The following is a 21301-nucleotide window of genomic DNA, read 5'->3' as shown; positions in this document are numbered from 1 at the left end:
AATAGATGGGGTGCTACCTCTTTAGACAGGGCCTGGCAAATTTAAAATAAAAAACTAAAAAGCATAAACCATGTTTGCCTTAATATGATAAACTTAGGTGTTAATAAAAATGGCATCTTAAGGCAGGTCCTTACACACTTCCTGTTTCTGTAATCAATTCTTCTTCATGCACAAACTAATACAATGCCTCTTCTTATTATGTCACTACTGTACACAAAACATTTCATGCATAAAATATTAATCCCAGACACAGGTCTCTGAGAGAATGATTGTACTGGCTAAAGGAAGACAGGGAGAGAGAGAGAGAGAGAGAGAGGTTTCTGACTATAGCTCTAGTAATGCTTTCCAGTCCCAAAACAAAACTGCAAATATATTTAAGCTCATGACTTTTCAATAGCACATAAAAGCGAGTTTTAGGACAGTTTAATGATGTGGACAAGATGACTGAGAGAATCAGAATGAGACACAATATATGTTTCTTTCAAATTTGATCTATAAAAACCCAAAATAAACCAAACTCAGTTACCTGGGTATTCTTTGTACTTTAGTTTTCACAAAACTTACCTTTTTAAAGAATTTATTCCAAAGTGAATCTGGGAAAAGTAAAAGTTTTGATTCTTGCCCACTAAGGGGGTGTGCAGGGTCAGGATGGGAAAAGAGGGAGGAAAAAAGAAAAAAAATAACCTCAATGAACACAGCCTTTAAGTCTTCAAAAGATTTTTATTGTTATGAATTGTCACTCCTTATTTCACAAGTTCAGAATACTGCACTGTCAGTAAACCATTGAAATATAAATATCTAACACACAGTAATTCAATTAGGCGAATCAGGCATGTCTCTACTTCTCTTCATTCTTGATTGTATTATGGTCTGTGTGAACTGTGCCCCATGCCAGGCCCTTGCTGCCCCTTGCATCCAGATCCAGACCTTGGCTGCAGCATGCTTTTCCCCTGTGGTTCACATTTCCTTGCCAATTGAAGCCACAATGCAGGGGGGAGAAAAGGTACAATTATTTCTTGCCATAATACCGAGTCAGAACATGGCTGAGGTTTTACAGTATTAGGACAATTTCAATTCCTTCAGTTTAGTCCTAACCTCAGATCTACTGGTTAAGAAAGGGACCCATGATCCACAGAAAGACCATCCTCCAGAGTTAATTAATCAGAGCTTCATCCAAACCAATACTAAATATTTTCCATACTGAAACTTCATTTTCCTTTCTTGCCAGAGAATTTTGCAGTCTAAGAGGCCTACATAGAAAACTATGTAAAGAAATCTTTTCAAAGAAATAGTCCATCTGCTGCCAGTGGGATAGTTCACCTGAATAAAGAGTTATAAGCACAATATAATTCAACAATAGAAAATGTTTTTCAGTAGATACAGCTTTGCTAGACTTCAATCATTCCTGATAATCCCTCTGTGGTGGGTTGACCCTGGCTGCATGCCAGGTGCCCACAAATCTGGTCTCTCACTGTTCTCCTCAGATGGACAGAGGTTTCCTTGACCAAGATTAGGACAGGGACTCTGATCCAGCACAGGCTTCCTACAGGGTCACAGCCTCCTTTGGGCACCCACCTGCTCCAGTGTGGGCTCCTCCAAGGGCTGCTGGTGGATCTCTGTCCCCCTGTGGTCCTCCAGGGGCAAAGCTGCCTCACCATGGTCGTCACCATGTGTGAAGCATCTCTTGCCTCTCCTTCTGCACTGACCTTAGGGTCTGCAAAGCTGTTCCTCTCACACATTCTCATTCCCCTCTGCAGCTGAAGTTGCAGAGGTGCAGAAACTTCTTCCTCTTCTTAAATATGGTATCTGAGAGGCACTACCAACATCAACAGTGGGCACAGCCAGTGGTGGGTCCAGCTGGCATTGGCTGCCCTGGACATGGGGGAAGCAGCTCACAGCTTCCCACAGAAGCCAGCCCTGTAGCCCCCCACTACCAGAAGGTGGCCACACATACCCAATATACTCCCTTTGGAATATGCCAGACAGTTATTCTCTTGTCTCATTGCCTACAGTTTCCAGAACCTTCTAGATATTTATTTTACTCTTTTTTCGTTTTAAGTGATTCTCTCCATCTTCCCCTTTCCATCTCTATTATTCTCCACTTACTGACCTCTGAGGTCACACACTGCAATCCCAGAATGGTTTGTGGTGTAGTAGTGGTGGTTTCACCTCTGGACTGTGAAGCAGTGCTTTGCACACACTGGCCACAGAAAACCACATTTTAAATAGAAATTAAAGGCTGTTCTACAGTATGAATAACGTTACATTGAGAAGAGGCGTGTACTGCTGGAACAAAAAAAACCCACTTGTGCTCAAGTATTAGTTGGGAACAATGTTCAGTTATAGGCTTCTCTTGCAAAATAAATTAGAACTTCACTGGGGGTATCAGCTAATTACCTGCCAGAAAACAATCTATTTAATTTTATATCAGTAAGGCTAAAGGAATATTTAGCTCCATGATTTCTTTATGAAATGACGTTATAAGTCCTGCAGTATCAAGATGCTAAGAAATGCTTAAATAGCCAAGGTCCCACACAACTTGCTACCTTTTGCCATGTGGAATAATACATGGAAAAATTCCAAAGCTCCACCACAGGATTAATTACAGACTCATCGCAAAATTCTAAAACCACAATACTTAGGCAGCTAAGTAAAAGCAGCTCTCTAATAGATTTAATCAACTGTAGGGTAAACCCTGAAAATATGATGCAAAAAGAGATCAATGAATTTGAGTAGGATATGATTCTAGTCACTAGGCTTTTTTATTGGTGAAAAAACCACTGATTTATTACATGCATCCCCCAGTAATATTCTAAATAAAGTGTTTAAATATTATTTAAAAGTGACAAAATTCATGCTTCCTTTATCCTAAAGACTGAAAAAAAATAGTTTCTTAACCTACTAAAGGTGATCTTCCTTGCCAGAAGGACTCCTAACAGGAAATGCAAGGGTAGCTTATCTGAAGGTTTTCTAACTGTTAGATGCCGTAAATGTCACTCCTTACTGCTGGCACCAGGCTGCCATTTAGTTCTCCGAACAGAGAACAGGGTGTGCCCTTTCCTAAATTTGTTTAAGTGTCTGAGACTATTACCTTGGTCACTTGGTCTCTCTGATACAGTACATTATTTTATAGCATAAACAAGTGCACTAGCACACCCAAACCCTCTTAAAACCAAATAAATATGAAAACGACCTGACCAAACTCCCTGTCAGTTAGCAATTAGTTGGTTGCTTTGATAATCACATTACAGAAGGGGTACCCACAGAAATTCAATCACTCCAAAAATTAGAGGTATGCCAAAGGCTAAGGATACATAGACAGAGCAGTTCTGGAGCACAGGAAGGTTAATTTTCTCTCCCTCTCAACACCTACTTCCCTCTCTCAAGAAGGGAGATAGAACCAGGCCATTTCTCCCTCTAACATGCTAAAGCTTTCAAATTGCTCCTAGGCATTTTAGAAGCAGTTGTACAGTGTTTGCTTGCCACTTTCAATTAAACATGGTACAGCAGCCTGATGTCACTGGGATCTACTAATAGGAAGAGTTTATTTAAGAGTGTTAAAACTCCAAACAAAGAACTGTCCAGAGAGGTCTGCATTTTCTGAATAAACACTGAGGCAGTTTATAGAGACAAGAACAGGGAGAGCAACATAAAGCACTAACGCTCTGTCTATAAACTCTCCCAACATTTGGTAAAAGCAGATAATTTACTGCATGTCATCAAAATATTTGACTTGTGGGATTCAATAATATTGCAGCTATCTTTGTGCATCTCCTTGGAAGCAGTAGGCATCTTGAGAAGCAAACTTTTTGGAAGTATTTTAGCCTCTAGTAGATTCAGCCACCATTGCATTTAACCATTTGTTAGTTTCTCTATATACTTTGATTAAATGGATACTTTTCTGGTTGGCCACCCCGCCATTTTAACACTGTGTTTTCAACTATTTTAATACACCTGAAGGGATTAGACAAAAATACAACTTGTTCCTGAGCCCCTCTAAAGGAGGCAGAGTGAGCAGCTTTAAGGTGGCACTAGAGATCAGAGAAAAAGTGGGTAAGAGGAAAAGCAACACGACTTTATTGGGAAAATGGTATGGAAGGAAAGAGATGGTAAAAGTAGAATGGAAGGGCTTGATAACTAGAAGGAAGCTGTCAGGGAAAAGGGTTCGTAAAAGTCTTTGTTTTTGAAACGAAGGGTGCAATTAACTCTATCCATGAGAGAGCTGAACTCCAATTCCTTTCAAACACGTTTAAAGTACATTAAGGTGAGAACCTTAGAGTCAAGTTTGGATATTTAAGAGAGTTGATACTTTAACTAGGTATTTACCATTTACCATACCTTGATCTATTGGATGCTGCTGCTTTGACTTGGAAGATGTTTCAGGATTAATTTAACAGCAACACTATGAAAACCAAACAGCAAACACATCTGGAAGACCTCCAAACCTTCTTGATCAGCCCCAGACAGAAGTTCTAATCAGTTCCCTTCCTTTCCAAATAGTGCCTTCAATAATCTAAAGAATTGAGGGCCAAAAATTGTTTTGAATTTTGGAAATGCACTAGGAATAGAAAATATTTGCAAGAAAAGCGATGACAGCATAAAGACTAGTAATCTCATTTACACATAAAGAAAAAAAGAAATATCTCAGTTTTATTCAAAAGACATAGGATCATCAAAACAATCACATCTCCCCATTCTATTTAATTTTTGTATATAACTCAAAGACTGAAGGAAGGGTGGATCAATCTCACTTTTATTGATTGTGCCTCCTTCTAATCAGGTTCCCTGCCTCTTTTTTACACATGAATATACAGTGATGTCTGAGTAACAAACAATGCAGAGCTATGCTGCTTCTTTAAAATTAAAATTCCTCGAGACTTTTTTAATGTCATGGACTCTTTTCTGTTGATGCCAGGCTTTATACATCATTGATTTACAAAACCTCTGGTTTGATATTAGATTGACTTGACAGTGTCTCACATAATGAGTAAAATATAAAAAGCAGCAAAAAATTATACTCTTGGCATGCAGACCCTTGTTTGACTGAGGGCTGGAAAGAGAAAGGTGCTTCTCTTACACATAACTGTGGCCTCTTGGGGTGTTTCAGATATGGTTCTACTCAGAAATGCCTGTAAGTGCACACTATTCACTGCATTTAACTGTTGTATTTTCTGCTCCACAGAGGTAAAAATCCAGTGTCTTCTGCACTGATTTCTGGAGGCTGAGGATTTGCACAGATGTAACTAAAGCCTGCAAACTTCTAGACCTGACAAGGGCCAGAAAATAACTCAGCTTGGGTCTGAGATGAAATGGGACAGGTCTCCAGGGCTCTGGGCTCTAGACAAATCATTCAATTTAAGAAATGTGCCTATTTGATAAAAGGCTTTGAGAGACAATAGAAAGCCAAATCCAAGAACATATTTACAAGGTGTTTAACCAGACTTTTTTGTAATGCAAAGAGTTTTGGGGCTCAGTCCACAGCCTTTCTCTGATATAACTCTCTCATATCCCAGAAAACTGCTTCCCATTTCACAGACACTCAGCTGCTTCTCAGTTTATTTATTAATACTTTCAAATGCCAAATTTTAAACTATAAATTATTTAATATTTGCCCAAATATATATTTGTCTAAATATTATGAAATTCCAGTAATAGATATGTTATGTAAACCTACACAAAGAGAATTCTATATATGATAACACTAACCAGTCTCAATGCAAAAAGAAGAAAATAAGGAAGAATTAGGAAGTGGATAGACTTAGAACATCTTTCCCAAAGTTATTCATGGACAATAGCAAATAACATATGTGTAGTTCAAGTCAGTAAGAAATTGCCTACTCCACTGTATAAAATACAGCTGCCCTAGGAATGCAGCCCAAACCTGTTCTGCCTGCATGAAAAGAACAACCTCCCTAAGGTCCTGACTGCTTCTATACACAACCAGAACAACCTCAAAAAGAGAAGTGGAGAAGACAAACACTTTATACCTGATCATGGATAAGAATAGCAGAATTTCTGACTGCAACTTGTGTTTTCTGACATTGCCCACATGTAGTCTGCAATTTTGAATACCCAAAATGTTCTTTGAAAATTATTGTTTTTTTCCCAAATGGATAGGTATTCCATTGTAGAAACAGAAAAGTAAGATTTAACTCCCTACCTTGGTTATATTTTGCTGGGTTGCTTTGCCTTCATGCCTTTGTAGCCAATCCATGCACCAATTCTGATTTAGGAAAGAAGCTGAAACAGGGCTAGAACCACCTTTTTTTCACCCTTCCACAAAAACCCAACAGCAAGTATGCACAGCCCCAAGCAGTTGCATTATAGAAACTGAAACTCAGCTGCGAATCCAATACATGGAGCTGACTGAACCATCTCACATCCAAACTGGAGTTCTAGTAAGACTCTCAGCAGATGCAGTTTAATGATGAAATAATTGAAAATATAAGAATCAAACACTCTACCTTTTGCAAAGAAAACATTCCTGAAAGTTTTATTTCCTCAATGCTTTTTATGCTTTGTGATTCTTATGCTTATATATTTTTTGTGAGAACAAAACTCAATTTTTGATCAGTTTTGGTTTCTAGATATCGCCACATGCTAAATTGCTGAATGGCATTTAAAATTTAATTTTATATACCAAACAATTTTTGTGAAATTGTCTGTTTTCCATCAGCTGCATCAGAATGTTTGTGCCAGCTTTTACTTTGAGTTTTATTACTTCTTTCTGGATAACTCTCAGGTTTCTTTTCTCCAAAGATTAACACATCTCTTGTGAAATTATAGTATCCCGAAGGAGATAATTTAATTACCTGCAATTCTTCCTTTTTTTTTTTTTTGAGATTTCATTAACAAGCTCTTCTTTTACACTCACAGCCCCTCCAAACTAAAATAAAAATAGATAAGTGAGTAGTCATGATGTTTTGGTTCCAGAACTGATTTGTTGGAGGTTGTAGTGGTTCTGTTCTGTTGCCTTTCTTTTAGTATTAATTCTAAATAATCTACTGTGAAAAACTCTCACAATTTATCACACTTTCTGCCTGTGGCATTTCCTTTTAGCCCAAGGATAAATCTTTCTAACTCTGGCAAATGTCAGGAATGCTCCTGTGATACAGGTGATCCTACAATAATAAAAATCAACAGCTAAAAGCAGACTTTATTGTATTCATTATGATACTTATGGCCCGTTATAAATTTTCATCTCATTCTTATTTAACAAAGGCTATATATTACTATCCTCTATATCACTGTGACCAAAACCAGAAGACCATCTTATGATATGCTATATACATAATCATTTTTACAGTAAAGCTAAATGAAGAAGTTATCATATTGAAATCATACCTAAAACAGTGAAATCAGTGTTAATATTTTTTATATCATTGCAAGGATTTGTACCATAGCAAAGACAAAAGAAAGCTAAAGTTTTTGATCATACTTAGATCATTAAATATCAGAATTTAAGAGGCAATTACCTAAATACTTGTACAAATACCTCAGCAATCTGGGACCCACCTCAGGTTTGCCAAAATCAGAGCCATTATCATCCTGACAGACGCCAGCAGCACTGTCTTTTCAGTTTCCCAGGTTACTGGCAGTGATTTTTTTGAAGTCAGTCATGGCCAGTTTGCCAACGTACAAAGTTTCTCTCTTGCCTGTAACACTCAACAAAACTTCAGCACACATGGACACTGTGAGGTCACATAGAATCATAATGCCAGGCTAAGGAATATAGAAAATTAACACTTCTCACCTTCCCAGCATCTTAGTGTATCTCTCTTTTTTTTCTTGTACTCTTTTTGCTGTGCAGAAATAACATTATTTTAGTTTCATGAAAATTACACCAAAATAGCTGCACTATCATGTTTCTATATCCTTCCCACCCCTCACAAATAAACAGGATACAAAACTTTCCTTTGAAAACAGAGAGCTGTTCCCGAACATGTTTCTCAGGACAATCACCAATCGTCAAGCATTGTCCAGAATGCCAAGGAGGAATTGTTATTTTGTTTCCCATTCCATAGAAAACATTGCCTTTCTCTTTGCATCAAGGAAACTCTTATTTACAATTGCAGCTCTGTTGATTTCTCTCATTACAAAGTTTATATATGAGAGGAGTAGCTTAGCCTACTACTTCTGTCACTAACATGTACTTTTTCAAGAACACAGACTATGGAAACAAAGCTTTGCATAGAGAGCTTTCTTTGATTCTTGTCATCTTTGAGCCAGTGCTTAACCATCATCACATTTTTAGATCTGTCACTGGATACTTCTGAAGTACAAAAATAACTGCATTTTCTGAGTTGTTGTGTGTGCAATGTGTTGACTCCAGACTGGAAAACCACCCTGCCAGAACAACTCCAAAGGGAGTATGCAAATCCTTTTTAGTAACACTGTTCACCATAAAACATCAAAACACTATCTGAATACATCTGGGAGATGAACAATAATTTTGTTCTGGTCAGGCTAATCTCTAGCCTTTAATATAAACTCACAGCTACATAACTGAGATGAGAAATAGAATATGGAATGAGCAAGAAGCACTTCAATGAGTGTGAGTGTTTTAGAGGTGTCTGTATTTTGCCATTAAAATTACCATTAACAGACACATAGTTTACAGGGAAACTTTTAATTTTTCCCATAACATTTTAATCAGAAGATCACAGTTTGAATCAAAGCTACTTTTAGAAGCACATGTTTTACACTTCTTATTCCACAGCAAAAAAAAGGGCATGAGTACAGTGACTTCAGAAATCTTCCCAGTTCTGGAGTTCAACCAAAAATTAGAGAAATTGATGATTGCTTAAAGGAGACATTTTTTTAATGGTGGTGAAATATTTCAAGGTCAGTTTCTCTAGAATCCAAATATGATTAAAATTGCAAATCTATTTAAGAATATCAAATAACTCAACTTACCAATTAAGACAAATGGATATTGCACAGAGCACACTTAATCGTATGAGAATTCAGCCACAAGGTTTGCTCCATAGCACATAGCACACTTCCAGGATATATCTTTTTTCCAGAACTGACATTTGACTTGGACATCACCAGACCAGCAACCTGGAATGCTGAATGTTTTACCAGTTACTTCAACACAACAAATCCCCACCAAAGATATAATCTCTTAGCAGTTATGTCATTGTCCCATCACCAAATATTAACCCTAAGAGCTCTTGGAAGCACTTTGGCTCTATTGCCATTATCAATTTGCCTGTGTGGAAGCTGTACACACATCTCAGTGACAAAACACTAGACCTTTCCTATTCACACAGCAGACTTAAGGATATGCAATTATGGATAAAGCAATTGGAAGATCATTAGTCCATCCTGAGCATTTACCAAAAAGCCCCTCCTGCTGATTCTTTCAATATTCCAAGTACAGATTCTCTCTCTTACCAAAAGTCTTAGAAAACAGCATCCTGTAATTGGAAAAGGCCAGGTTCAGTTCTCAGCATAGCCACTTGCTCTCCCAAGTGTCCTCAAGGAATTTGCTTGTTCTGAAAAATGGCCAGTGACTCAGGAACGTCAAACCTGGTATTTCTTCAGTATAGTTTTCAGAAACTATTCATTTAATTCAACAGTACAGGTAAGGTGTCTACCATCTGGGCAGGAAAACAGGGAGCAGCTCCTACAGAAGAGGAAAGGTAGAAAGTCCTGGGTGCCTCAAGCCAGGCTCTCCAAAACCAGTTTTGAGGCCCCAAATCTCTTTGTCATTCTCCTCAATCTATAAAATGGAGACAAGAACATTTTCCTGCAGCCCAGGGATTGTGAGGATAAATACATTCCTGTTTGTGAGGCACTTAGATAAGATAGCTAAGGGAGCTATGTAAGTTGATAGATTCCTTGATCTTAGGGAACTGTACTCTTGAAAGAAGCAGCTTGACTGAGTTATAAATGTCCGTATTATTCACAATATGAAACTGCCAAAAGATAAAAAACATTCTAATGATATTTGAGAGCAGGAACTCCCCTTCGCCCCCTCATACTTTGAGGACTCTGTCCCTTTGGAAATGGTATGCTTTTCAGTGAGGAGGATTCCCTATTGTTTTCTTCCCTATTCTTTATAATGTAAATGTAACCTCATTTATTTATTTATTTTGTCTCCCAGGCCTCTTTTCATCTGGCAAGATGGTGAGGGAGGGGGGTGGAGGGAAGAGGAGCTGAAGGAGGGGGGCTATTTAATAATGTCCTATTAATCGCAGTGCACTATCAGCAGGCTTTAACCCTGTTCCAATTCTTTGATTGCTTTTTAGGGATTAGAGCAAACTTCATTGTCATCCATTGCATTGCAAAGAGGCAAATTTGAGTGATATGTACACAAAATATAGATAGGTGGATAGTGCCTCAATATATGTGCAGAGTATATACATGCATTTATATGGCTTGTATACACACACACACACACACACACATATAAAAATAAGCTACATCTCCCTGTATGCCTAAGAGAAAAATCAAATCAAGGCACGGAGAAACTGAAAAAAAACCCCTACATGTATCATTCACCTGATTTCAATTGTGACTCCCTTTGAACCTCGGCCAAATCATTTTGTACATTAAAAATTGGTCAAGGATGATAAGATTCCATTTTCATGGTTGGTAATGCAGAACCGGTGAAAGAATACAATTACAGACCCCTGAGTAAACTCTGCGAATGTCAACTTGATGTAAATGATCAAGTGTCGACAAAGGGCTGGTGGGGAGGGGTGGGGGTGGGCAGGCAGAAATGGAGGGGAAAGAGAAGCAGAGGGAGAGAGAAAAAGAGGCTTCAACTTCTTCAGCAGCCTCACCCAGTGACATGCCGGCATCCTCCCTGTCCCAGCCATCCGGGACCCGACCTTTCTGAGCCAACACGGGCCCAGTCTCCCACGCTGCCACCTCCGCGCTGTGGCAGGGCTGTGACACAAGCGCCCTGCCCCTGCCTCCAGCGGGCCGACAAAAGCAAGCAGCCAGCACAAAGAATTCTTGCAAAACAATAGCATGCCTCCACAAAAATCCTGCAGGAGCCCAGCGCTCGGGCTTTGTGCTGAGGGGCTGTCAGAGCCCGAGCCCTGCACAGAGCGGCTGTGTGGCTGCAGGTGCTGTCCCCAGGGTCACCCCGAGCCCTCCTGCCTGCCCTCCCAGCCCGGCCCGGCATCTCCAGGGCCCCAGGCAGCCCTGCTTGCTCTGCTCTGCCTTCTCTGCGAGCACTAAGCTGATGCCATAGCAACTTCTCTTTTCATTTCGAGCTGACATAAGAATCTGAGGGCGAATGTTGTGGCCAAAAGGATGTGCAGAGCTCAAGGAGAGAAAAGGAGGCAGAGGTGCTCATCATTCAGCAGGGAGAGCAGTGGTTTAAAAGTTGCCAGAGCACGATCTCTGTATTCGTTACACTTCATGGTTCCCCGAGGGAGCAGATAAACCCCTTCACTTACAGGCAGGTAAACTGAGGCACGGAGAAAATAAGGCACTGACCTAGCTGTGTTCCCAAAATGCATCCTGAGCTAAGGGCTGACTGCTAGGCGCCTGTTTCCTCCACCTTCAGGCTGACAACCTTGCAAGGGGCTTCATGGTGCCCCTTGGGGACAAGGACAGAGCTCATATCTAGGTCATGGCCACACCTCATCTGGTCCCACATTGCAGTGAGAAGAACAAGACTGCAGAGAACTTCTGGGAGGAGGATACATGACCAGAAGTCTTTTGCCATTCGTGAGCTGAAAACAGGAGTCATATTTCCAGTTATTTTAGAATTATCACCTGAGCTGATTAAAGCAGTTATCAACTTCAGTTGTTCTTTACATGTCGTTTTTATTTCACATTTCCAATGTTTTCTCTGTGTGCACTGCATAAATTATTGAAACATTATTTTATTTATCCATCCCCTTGTGACAGAAATAGGTTCTCTGAAAGCAAATCTTGTCCTAATCAGTTTTGTTTTTCTCGGTTTCTCTCCTCAGTATTGCCACAGCTTTTGGGTTAGTGAACACTAGTTTGCTTTTGTGGAGAACAAAAAGCACTGTGGGCTGATAAAGACAGGCTGCTAAATTAAAGGTTATTCCAAAGTACATCATTGGCTAGGAAACAATAGGCTTGTAAAACTTTTAGCAAGCTGGGTGGTAAAAGAAGATAATGTGCTGAAGATAGACAGGATGGGGATTGTCTAGACCCCAGCAGCCCTGCTTCCCATTGAGACCTAACCTCAGCACAAAACTTTCTTGGTTCACAACTACCTCCAGAATTGGCCATCAAGAATATGAGAAAGTGAAATAAGCAAACCCCAGGGTGCTGAAATATGGGCTTAGTTTTATATCTTATATAAAAACAGCAACCTAGTACTGTCCGTTCCTACCCTGTACTCAATTCTTTTTTATACACTAATACATCAATACAAAGCACCGTTACAGAAGCACACACTTAAAATGCTGCACTTTCTTCTCTTTTTGAGGGCTGTGTGTGCCATCCTAATTATAAGCAAAATAAAATTAAGCAATGATGTGCACATGATTTCCTACTAAAAACAAATATCACAATCAAGTTTGATGTAAACGTGACACACGTTGTTTAGCTGATAAGGGGCCTAAACTCTAGATAACTACCTGTACTTAAAATTAGCTCTGCTCAAAATATCCCTAGAAATACTATTAAAGAGTCAAGTGACGTTTAGAATGTTAGCAGGACTGTTCTGGTTTTGAAGCACAGTTTCAAATAAAATGAATTTTAAACAGTTCAAAACGTTGCAATTTCTCACCTGCACATATGGCTTATGACAAATTTGAATACTGAGTGTTATCTGAATCTTAAACTCTGAACCAGTGTACACAAATACAGTTGGGGGGGTTGGGCACTGCAGTCAAATCTATTTGCTTCTCAGGCTAAAATTATTTGAACAGTTATTATGATTTCCCTTTCCCTCCCTTGATTCTACATTCATGGTTCCCCTAAATGACACAAAATTATTTTGAATAATATAATATTGAATATTATATTATTGAATTTTTCCTTCCTGTTACAAAAGATGGGCTGAACCCATTAACTGGAAAGTTAAGTCAATGCACATCATCCTTTTTGACAAACTTCATTGTATGTTGCCAGTCTTTGCAGGTAAGTACAGAAACTTAAACATAGTTTGTCTTTATTAAATGGAAGGAAATGAAAACATTTTTTCTTTGTCCTACTCATACAATGAAAAAGATCTCAGTTAACAGGGATTAAATCTACATGGTGTTCTTGTCATATACAGCACAATCTATTTCAGCAAATGCAGAAATGACCATTTATATCTAACATTGCAGAAGCACTCCAGATTTGACATAAAAAAGCCACAGCTCTAATATTAGATTTAAATAGTGCAAATTACAGCACATGTTAAATAACTATTCCCTTGTGTATTTATAGCTTTAGGTTCTGAACTTGCTGTCTTGCATATTTTTCAGATAGCTATTTTAAAAAAAGTTTTCAGTCCTTTATATAATCATTATCATTAACTAGCTGTTAATTATTATTGATAATAATTAACATGTAATCATTGCCACACTAAAGATGATTTACAAATATTGTTTTACTAATAAATGTGGTGGAAGGGTTAATTCTTTCAAGACACTTGTATGGCAAATATTTTTTCAACTAAATGGTTTCTTTTGGCAATTCAAACCAATTTTTTTTTTTTTTCATTTTTAGGGGTTTTTGGGTTTTTTAAATACATGTGCTTAATTTAGAAAGCAAAAAGCTAAATTAAAAATATTTGTACAAAAATGAGGAAAGATGTTACTCTAATCTGATTTGCCAATTACATTTTATTGTAGCTTTGTAAGTAGTTGCTACCCTTTTTATTTTAAAATTCTGAAGCAAGTTTTTTTAGGGAATAAAAATATTTCATGCAGATGAGTGATACATCTAACAACAGAAACACGCAGCAGCAAAACTCAGTATGAGTCCAGAGGAGGGCCACAAAGTTCATTAGGGGGATAGAGCACATCCCCTACGAGGAAAGGCTGAGAGAATTGGCACTGTTCAGCCTGGAGAAGAGAAGGCTTCAGGGTGACCCAATTCCAGCCTTGCAGAACCTAAAGGGAGCCTACAGGAAAGACAGAGAGAGACTATTTACAAGAGCATTTAAATGCAGGAGAAGAGGGAATGGCTTCAAACCAAAAGAAGGCAGGTTTAGGTCAGATATTAGGAAGAAATTCTTTACTCTGAGGGTGATAAGGCACTGGAACAGGTTTTCCAGAGAAGATGAAATTGCCTTGTCCCTGGAAGTGTTCAAGGCCAGGCTGGATGGAGCTTTGAGCAACTGGTCTAGAGGAAGCTTGCGGGGGTAGAACTAGATAATATTTAATATTCCTTTCAACCCAGGCCATTCTATCATTTGTGTGCTCACTCTGCCTACTATAGCCAGAAGAATAGCAATTAAAAGCAGCAAATAATAGTTGCCTACACAAAATAAAGTGACAAGCCAGGCTGAAACTTTATAGACATGACAATACCCAGGGAATACAAGCATACAAGGTTTTGTTTCTTTGGGCAAAGACTCTCTGAGATGTCACTGACTTTTGAGTATTTTGGCTTTAGGAAGGATATAATAAGTAAGTTTCAGGTTTTCTACTGCAACAAAAAAATCTTGGTTTTACCCCTCATCTACATTTTCATTTGAGACAGAGCTTGTAGAATCTAGATTAGAATAGTCAATCAGTAACTATAAAATAGTTTAAAAATTATCTTATAATAGTATTGTTATAGAAGTACATTTAGGCATCAAGTTTTCAGTAATCTGTATCTTGCAGTACTAAATGCATTATCTTCTACTTTCCATAATGGAGGGACAAGTTTCTCTAGCTGGTTTTAGTGGGAAGCAATTTTTATATGTACACCTCTGCAGCTGAATACAGGAGCAACACAACAAGACAAGTGGATGGGTTACACATCCTGCTGATCTTTATTATTATTAACAATTCAGGAGTTGGAATCAGTTTTCAGTGGTACATCATTCTAAATCTTTTTTACCTTAATAGTGTATGGATTTTTTTTTCCAGGCAAAATATTCCCCACTATTAAGAAAACCTTGTAGATGAGTAACAGATGACTTCCATTAAAGGATACACAAGAAGCCCTGTCTCACTGCCTGCAAGCCAGCACCCCTGGTGCCCTGGTGTTGGTCTTCAGCCCCTCAAAAATAGAGTAGTCCAACACAGAATCTTGAAGGAAGAAACACTAGCAGAACAATCTGTCACTTCTCAAATAATGGGAATATATAAAGGGAATATAATGTATTTAACTTTCTACAAAAAGCCTGGCTTATCTGGAATACCTACAGTGAACCACACAGTGAAGCATTTGTAATAGTCAAACATAGAGGCTTAAGGATAGGGAAAGGAAATGGTCCATGAAAGACTGGACTACAGAGTTAAATCCCTAAACTAGGCTTACCTCGCAGCCAATTTTGAAAACAGATTTCAGGTCAGGAAGTGGTAGGGAATGAGTTTAAGTGAATGTCAAACCCACTAACCCTTCTCCACAAGAGGAGAAAAAGTAATTCATGAAATCAACAAAGGATTAAGGCAATTCACTTACCTCTACAATGCTAAAGAAAAGCTCAGAAAAGTTCAGAATGTGTCCCTGGTCACTGAAACGCCGATAGTCCACATTCATTGATAATTATCTCACCTTTGGGTTTTGTTTTAGACCCTCATCTCTCTTCAGGGAGCAACCATCATCTGGATCTCAGGATAATCCCCTACATGGACCACTCCCAAAGAGCAGTATGTCCAAGACCACCCCAAGATCATAATTTCCTATCCTACAAAGCCCACCAGAACCACTGTGGGGAGATTCCTGCCCCAAAGCCTCTTAACATAGTTTAGTTTTGCCATTCCTCCTCCTCCAGAAGCACATACAGACCTGTTCTTGCTGGTCGATCAGCCTCTTCTGAAGATACTCAATAGAAAATAAATCATAGCCTCTGTCACAAAGGCTTGGAGGTCAGTCTGTGTGTGCAAGTGCCCCTCTCCCGAACAGAATGTCCCTGATCTTTCTATGTCTCCCTCACCAGAAAGCCCTGGGTTACTGTAGCTGTTGAAGCAACCAAGCACTGAAACAGGGCAGACACTGAGTCACAGAGTCTCCATCAGAAAGGTTCTACTCTACAACCGAAGATATATGAGGCTGGCTTTAAATTTCCCTCTTATCTTAAATGGCCATTGAAGGCTATGGTTTCACTCAATAATTAAAACTTTTTAAATTTTATTTGTTCTTCTTGAGTCACCCATACTCACACAGTAGTTCTGCCAAGCACCCAAACTGATATATGAACTAGGTCAATACACTTGTGCTATCACTGCTGTCTCCCAAAGAAATCAGTACAGGTACTAAAAGGAAAGGGCATTTCCCAGATAGGATCTATCACTTCAAATACATTTGATTTTTGATTCAAAACAACCTTCAGGTGTCAGTGCAAAACCACTCTTTTCTGTGTAGCTCATTGGCAAAAGATGAGCAAAGAAATGGTTGGAAGGAACTCTGGTGGTGATTTGTTAATAATTTTGATTAAATTTAGTGTAGTCACATGGTTGCTGTTGCATTTTTATCCATGGATAATTATGGAGTCTGCTCATTTTATGAGATGTATTTTTAAGAGTTTATCAGTGGCTTGGGATGAGTGCTCTTTTGTTTAGTGATGTATAAATTTGAATAATAATAAATAACAAAGTGAAAGAGAACGAGGGAAGGGAGGAGACTGAAGTCTGGGAAGATGCTTCGCTATGTATGTCTGGTGCTTTTGATCACAGCATAGATGATACAGCAGTGGGCATTATAGAAAGCTGTAGTATAAATCAGATTAGATAAATATTAATTGCCATGTACTAACTGTGCACTTTACTGGAGTATATTGATGCTTTCAGTCAAAGACTCATGTCATTAGCATACATTTAATGATCAGTCACTTCCCTTTACACAGTTGCAATGTTTTGCCCAGCAGACACCAGAAAGCAAGGCTGTGTTGGTTTGCAGTGACGCTGCCTTACAGCGACATATGGGTTCACACTGGCTCTCCCCAGTGCTGCACGCTGTCTGCCTCACACTGTGGGGCACCACTCTGCTTCCACATGGGGCAGCCCAAGCTGCAGACACCCTCCAGACTGACGCTTCTCAGTCAAAGACTGTGCGGGGGGAACTTCTTATTGAGGATGTACCATATAATTTCAGTACTACCACAGCGGCTAAATATCCGGCATTTTGTCCTTGCTGCACTAGTTGTGGTGTTGAGGAATTGTGACTTGTAGGACCACTATTAGATTCACCTGGGCACTTTCAAGGATTTGCACTCACCTTCATAAAAAGACAGAGACGGGACTTCTCTCACACATTAAATAAAAAGTATTAATAAGAATGTTGTTCCTATTCAGAATCAAGAAATTGCATTCACCACAAAGTTGAATTTGGGGGAAAATTTGAGGTTAACCATCAATGTTAAAATAATACTGATTTGGACAATTTTGATGTGCTAAAAAGCCTTCTTAATCATACAAAAATTCAAAGAAAAGAAGGTATGCAAAAATGAAAAAAATCTAATTGATTGGTTAACATTGAAAAAACCACAAGAAACCTACCCCCTCATCTGTCAAAATGTCATTAAACCAAGACATTACTATGGAAAAGCTTGATTTTGACAAAGCTGCACTTTCCACTAGTAAAAGATCATGTAAGGAATTTTTCTCATGATTAATACAAATAAGTAACAAGGTGCTCTCTTTCAAATTACTTTGGTAGATTTGAGGAAAGTTGTATTACTTTTAGGATTGTATGAGGCAAAGTGTTTTGTGGCTGTGTGTACACCACAATTAAATCATGAAGTAATGAGTGCACGTCAGGCATTTATTTGGGGTGTTTTATGAACTTGTGCTGTGGGTTTTGTACCAGAGGAGTGAAAGCTGTGCTTTGGTGCTGCTTCCTGCACTGTAGCTCTTTGGCTGTAGGTGCTCACGCCTGTTTTGGGGTGGGCATACAGCTGTGGTGAGAGCACTGCACCATCTGCGTGCTGAGTACAGCCTGCTCTGCTTTTATGTATAAACACGGAACATGCCACCACTCTCTGTGGCTGTGCCGAGCGCCTGTAATATATGTTATGACAGCGCTGCATTGTGCTCAGCACTGCTGCTGCTCGCTCTGTACTGTAGGCATGAATTTAGCTGTGTGATTATGCTATAATATCACCGGGCTCTGCTCTGCCCAGTTGTGCCAGGCTCACATTGTGTGCTGTGCGTTACAATAATGTTGACAGGGCTGAAAGGCACTTTGCAGTTCTGCTGTGCTCCTGCAAGGTGGTGTGGGGGCTTTCTGCAGTGCCAGGCTGGGCGAGGGGAGCGTGGACGGCTCCTCGCTTGCCTTGTGGGGATGTGCAGAATTAGTTATGTAACCTGCACTTTGTGGGATTTTTGCATTAATATTTTGTGCTCTCTGCTGCTTGATTGTGAGGTATTAATGTCAAAATCTTCCATGATCTACTGCCATGCGGTTGTGGTAGAGACTGATAAAATCGTGGCTTTTTCTTAATAATGCAGAATTTTAAGAGACAACAAAATGTATAGGAATTGTTCTATATTAAAAATGCAGCATAATTGTATAATTACAATATTTGCATTATGCTAAACAGATTGGCTGGGTTATTTCAGATTCCTTAAAGTCAGGATGGCATCAGGCCTACAGTATTTCTAAACTGTTTTGCCCGTCTGCAGTTGTATAATGAAACACCACAAATTTTACCCGGCAATACTTGTGCTTTCTAAGTGCTGCATTATGAGCATAAAATTACCAAATGTACTGAACACACTTACCAACACTGAACTAAAATCCCTTATCTCTCACCCACAAATTAAGTCTCCACAGATCCTTTTTTACAATGCTGAAGTAATAAATACATATATATTTATTTCTACAACCATTTTAAGAAATTAGAGGGAAACCCACACAGTAGTTTAGCAGTTAATTTACAACAGTACAGCGTCTCAAGCAAGTATGTAAAACAAAAACACATCATTTATTTCCCTCATTTGAAATCCCTGCTCCCTGACAGACAGACAGACAGACTCATACACACAGATCACTACAGCCCAAATTGGACATCAGAGAAGAAACTAGGACTTCTTTGCTATCATCCGTGATTGCCCTGAGGGTTGAGGAGTGGCCAATTTACAGCATGAATATAGTCTGGGGATACATGAATCATGAATCATGTTTGATGTATGGAAAGGCACAGTCACTCTGAAAGGCTGCAAATGCAGTCATCTGCTTTTTAAGTGAAAAAAAAAAGCTTGCAAAACAACAACAAAACTGGAGAGATGAAATACCTGGGAAATATTATTTAAAAGACACCATTTTTGCTTTTTTTTTTTTTTTAATTGGGTTGGAAGGGGTTACTTCATTATGCAGCAAATTAGAAAATTCATAATTTATCATTGCACCCAGTCGAAATGCCACCCAACTGAGTCGCACCCCTGTGAAAACCATCACATAGTAACAAACTGTCAAAGCCTGCTGCAGCCGACGGGCAAAATTAATATGCAAATGTATGCAAGAAATTAAAAAGCAGAATTACCCAGGCAAATGAGGTAGCTATACTTGAATTGTTAGAATTATGAATAATTACTGCGAATTTTCTGCTCCTAATATAACTTGTTTTTTGATAAACAAAGACTTAATTATCGAGATGCGCTGGAGAATTTCCGTGGCGCTCATTAATCTTGCAAAAAAAACAAGTCCCTGGTGCCCAAACCGTAATGAAGAGCGCGTGCCCTGAATCTTCAGAAAGATCAGAGGCACCAGGGTGCCAGGGCTAGAGAAAAAAAATGACAGTGCCAATGTCCCCTCCTGTACCCTGGAGTGTCATAACGTCTTCCACTAACTATCAAAGGGACTTATTTATGCCAGCAGCTGAGCTATAAGTCCAATTTACGATGCCTTAAGCAGTGGTGAAATGATCTGTTGATGTGCTATGGAAATGCCATCTTGCAGTAGCTCGATTTGGTCCCAGTGATACCAACACGATGAGGACCCTCCGCTCCTCTGTTAATGGATGCAGCATGACAGACCATAATACACAAGAGGGACAATCTTTTAGGACCAGTCTCAATGGTCCTCCATTAATCTTGGTTCTGCAGCACTGTGGTGTCCATGGGAACAAGGGCATTATCATAAGCACTGGTTTTAAATGTTCCCATTAGGAACTGCAATACAGGGGAGAGATGCATGGGGTGAGAGGGCTAGGGGAGACAGTCCACTATTAGTTTACACTATTTTTTATGACCTGGATTTGAACCATAATGGGTGGCTTGGAGATTTTTCTCTTCCTAAATAACATGAAGAAAACAACAAAGGAGGAAGCAGCTAAGTGTACAGCACGGTGCAGTGCTGCATGTTCGTCTTCTCTGTTTTTACAGCAAGAAAATCAGCTTGGCCCTGGTGGGCTGAGATAATTTAGCATGAGAAAGCAAAGGGAAAATAACCCCAGGTACTCTCAGCACAGACCAAATCGAACCCGCTGTGAGCTTATTATTACTTAAAAACTGGCATCTAAGTGGAAATGACTGACTCTCTGTCATTATCCCTATTACCACCATGATAAACCCAAGCAGATGATAAGGCAAAATTACAAAACATCAGTTCTGGAGCTCCGAGACTACTTCAGAAGCTCAAGGCAGACTGCATTTTCAAATGCTTCCTTCTCTACACTCAAGTCCCCAGATTTCCTCATGCCTTGACAGAACCATTTCACTGCATAGGCAAATTGTCACCTTTTAAACCAGGGTATCTGTCATTTTTATACAAGGGTCTTCCACTCAGTCATTCTTGTGCTTAATCTTCCAATTTCTCTACATGTACAGAGCGGCTACAGCACTGTAATGTTTGAAATTTCATTCTCACAGCCTGCATTACACTCAGAATGGGAAAGGATGGGGTGACAACTGCCTTACAACTGACGAAAAGGACACCCTCCTGACTGCTAGGCTATATTTTTTTTATCAGCTGGAAGAGCAGCTTGTCTGGGAAGGAGTGGAACTTCAGAGTGAGAAGAGGAGCATGAGCAGAGAGTACAAAAAGGTTCTTCTAACATCTTCTGCCATCCTCTCACCCTTCACATTACCATGGCCAAGAGAAGTGAATTTTCCCCACATATTCCTTCTGTCCCCTTCCTCAGCCTCTCTCTACAGAGGCGTGACTGGCACATCAGCATGGAACGCTAACTTTTCCAGCAGCTTCTCCCTGGTGCAACAGAGCTAGAGAGAACCCAGAAAGCAAAGTGTTACCTAGGTCTGAGTAAGTTACATCT

The 21301-nt window shown here is 39.4% G+C and overlaps 2 long non-coding RNA genes across 2 annotated transcripts in view; both read right to left on the bottom strand.

Moving 5' to 3' along the window:
- LOC148223416 (uncharacterized) overlaps positions 1 to 21301 on the bottom strand; it is a 155394-nt gene that overhangs the window by 96166 nt on the left and 37927 nt on the right. The window lies entirely within an intron of this gene.
- LOC148223417 (uncharacterized) lies at positions 735 to 9626 on the bottom strand. Its single transcript, XR_015804227.1, has 4 exons — positions 9400 to 9626; positions 8917 to 9071; positions 7754 to 7802; positions 735 to 7673 (listed from the first exon to the last, which is right to left on the bottom strand). It is a non-coding gene; the product is annotated as an uncharacterized LOC148223417 (long non-coding RNA).

Source organism: Sturnus vulgaris, chromosome 6 (assembly GCF_052056855.1).
Source record: "Sturnus vulgaris isolate bStuVul1 chromosome 6, bStuVul1.hap1, whole genome shotgun sequence".
Classification (NCBI taxonomy): Eukaryota; Metazoa; Chordata; class Aves; order Passeriformes; family Sturnidae; genus Sturnus; species Sturnus vulgaris.
This window is presented reverse-complemented; position numbering and strand designations above follow the sequence as displayed.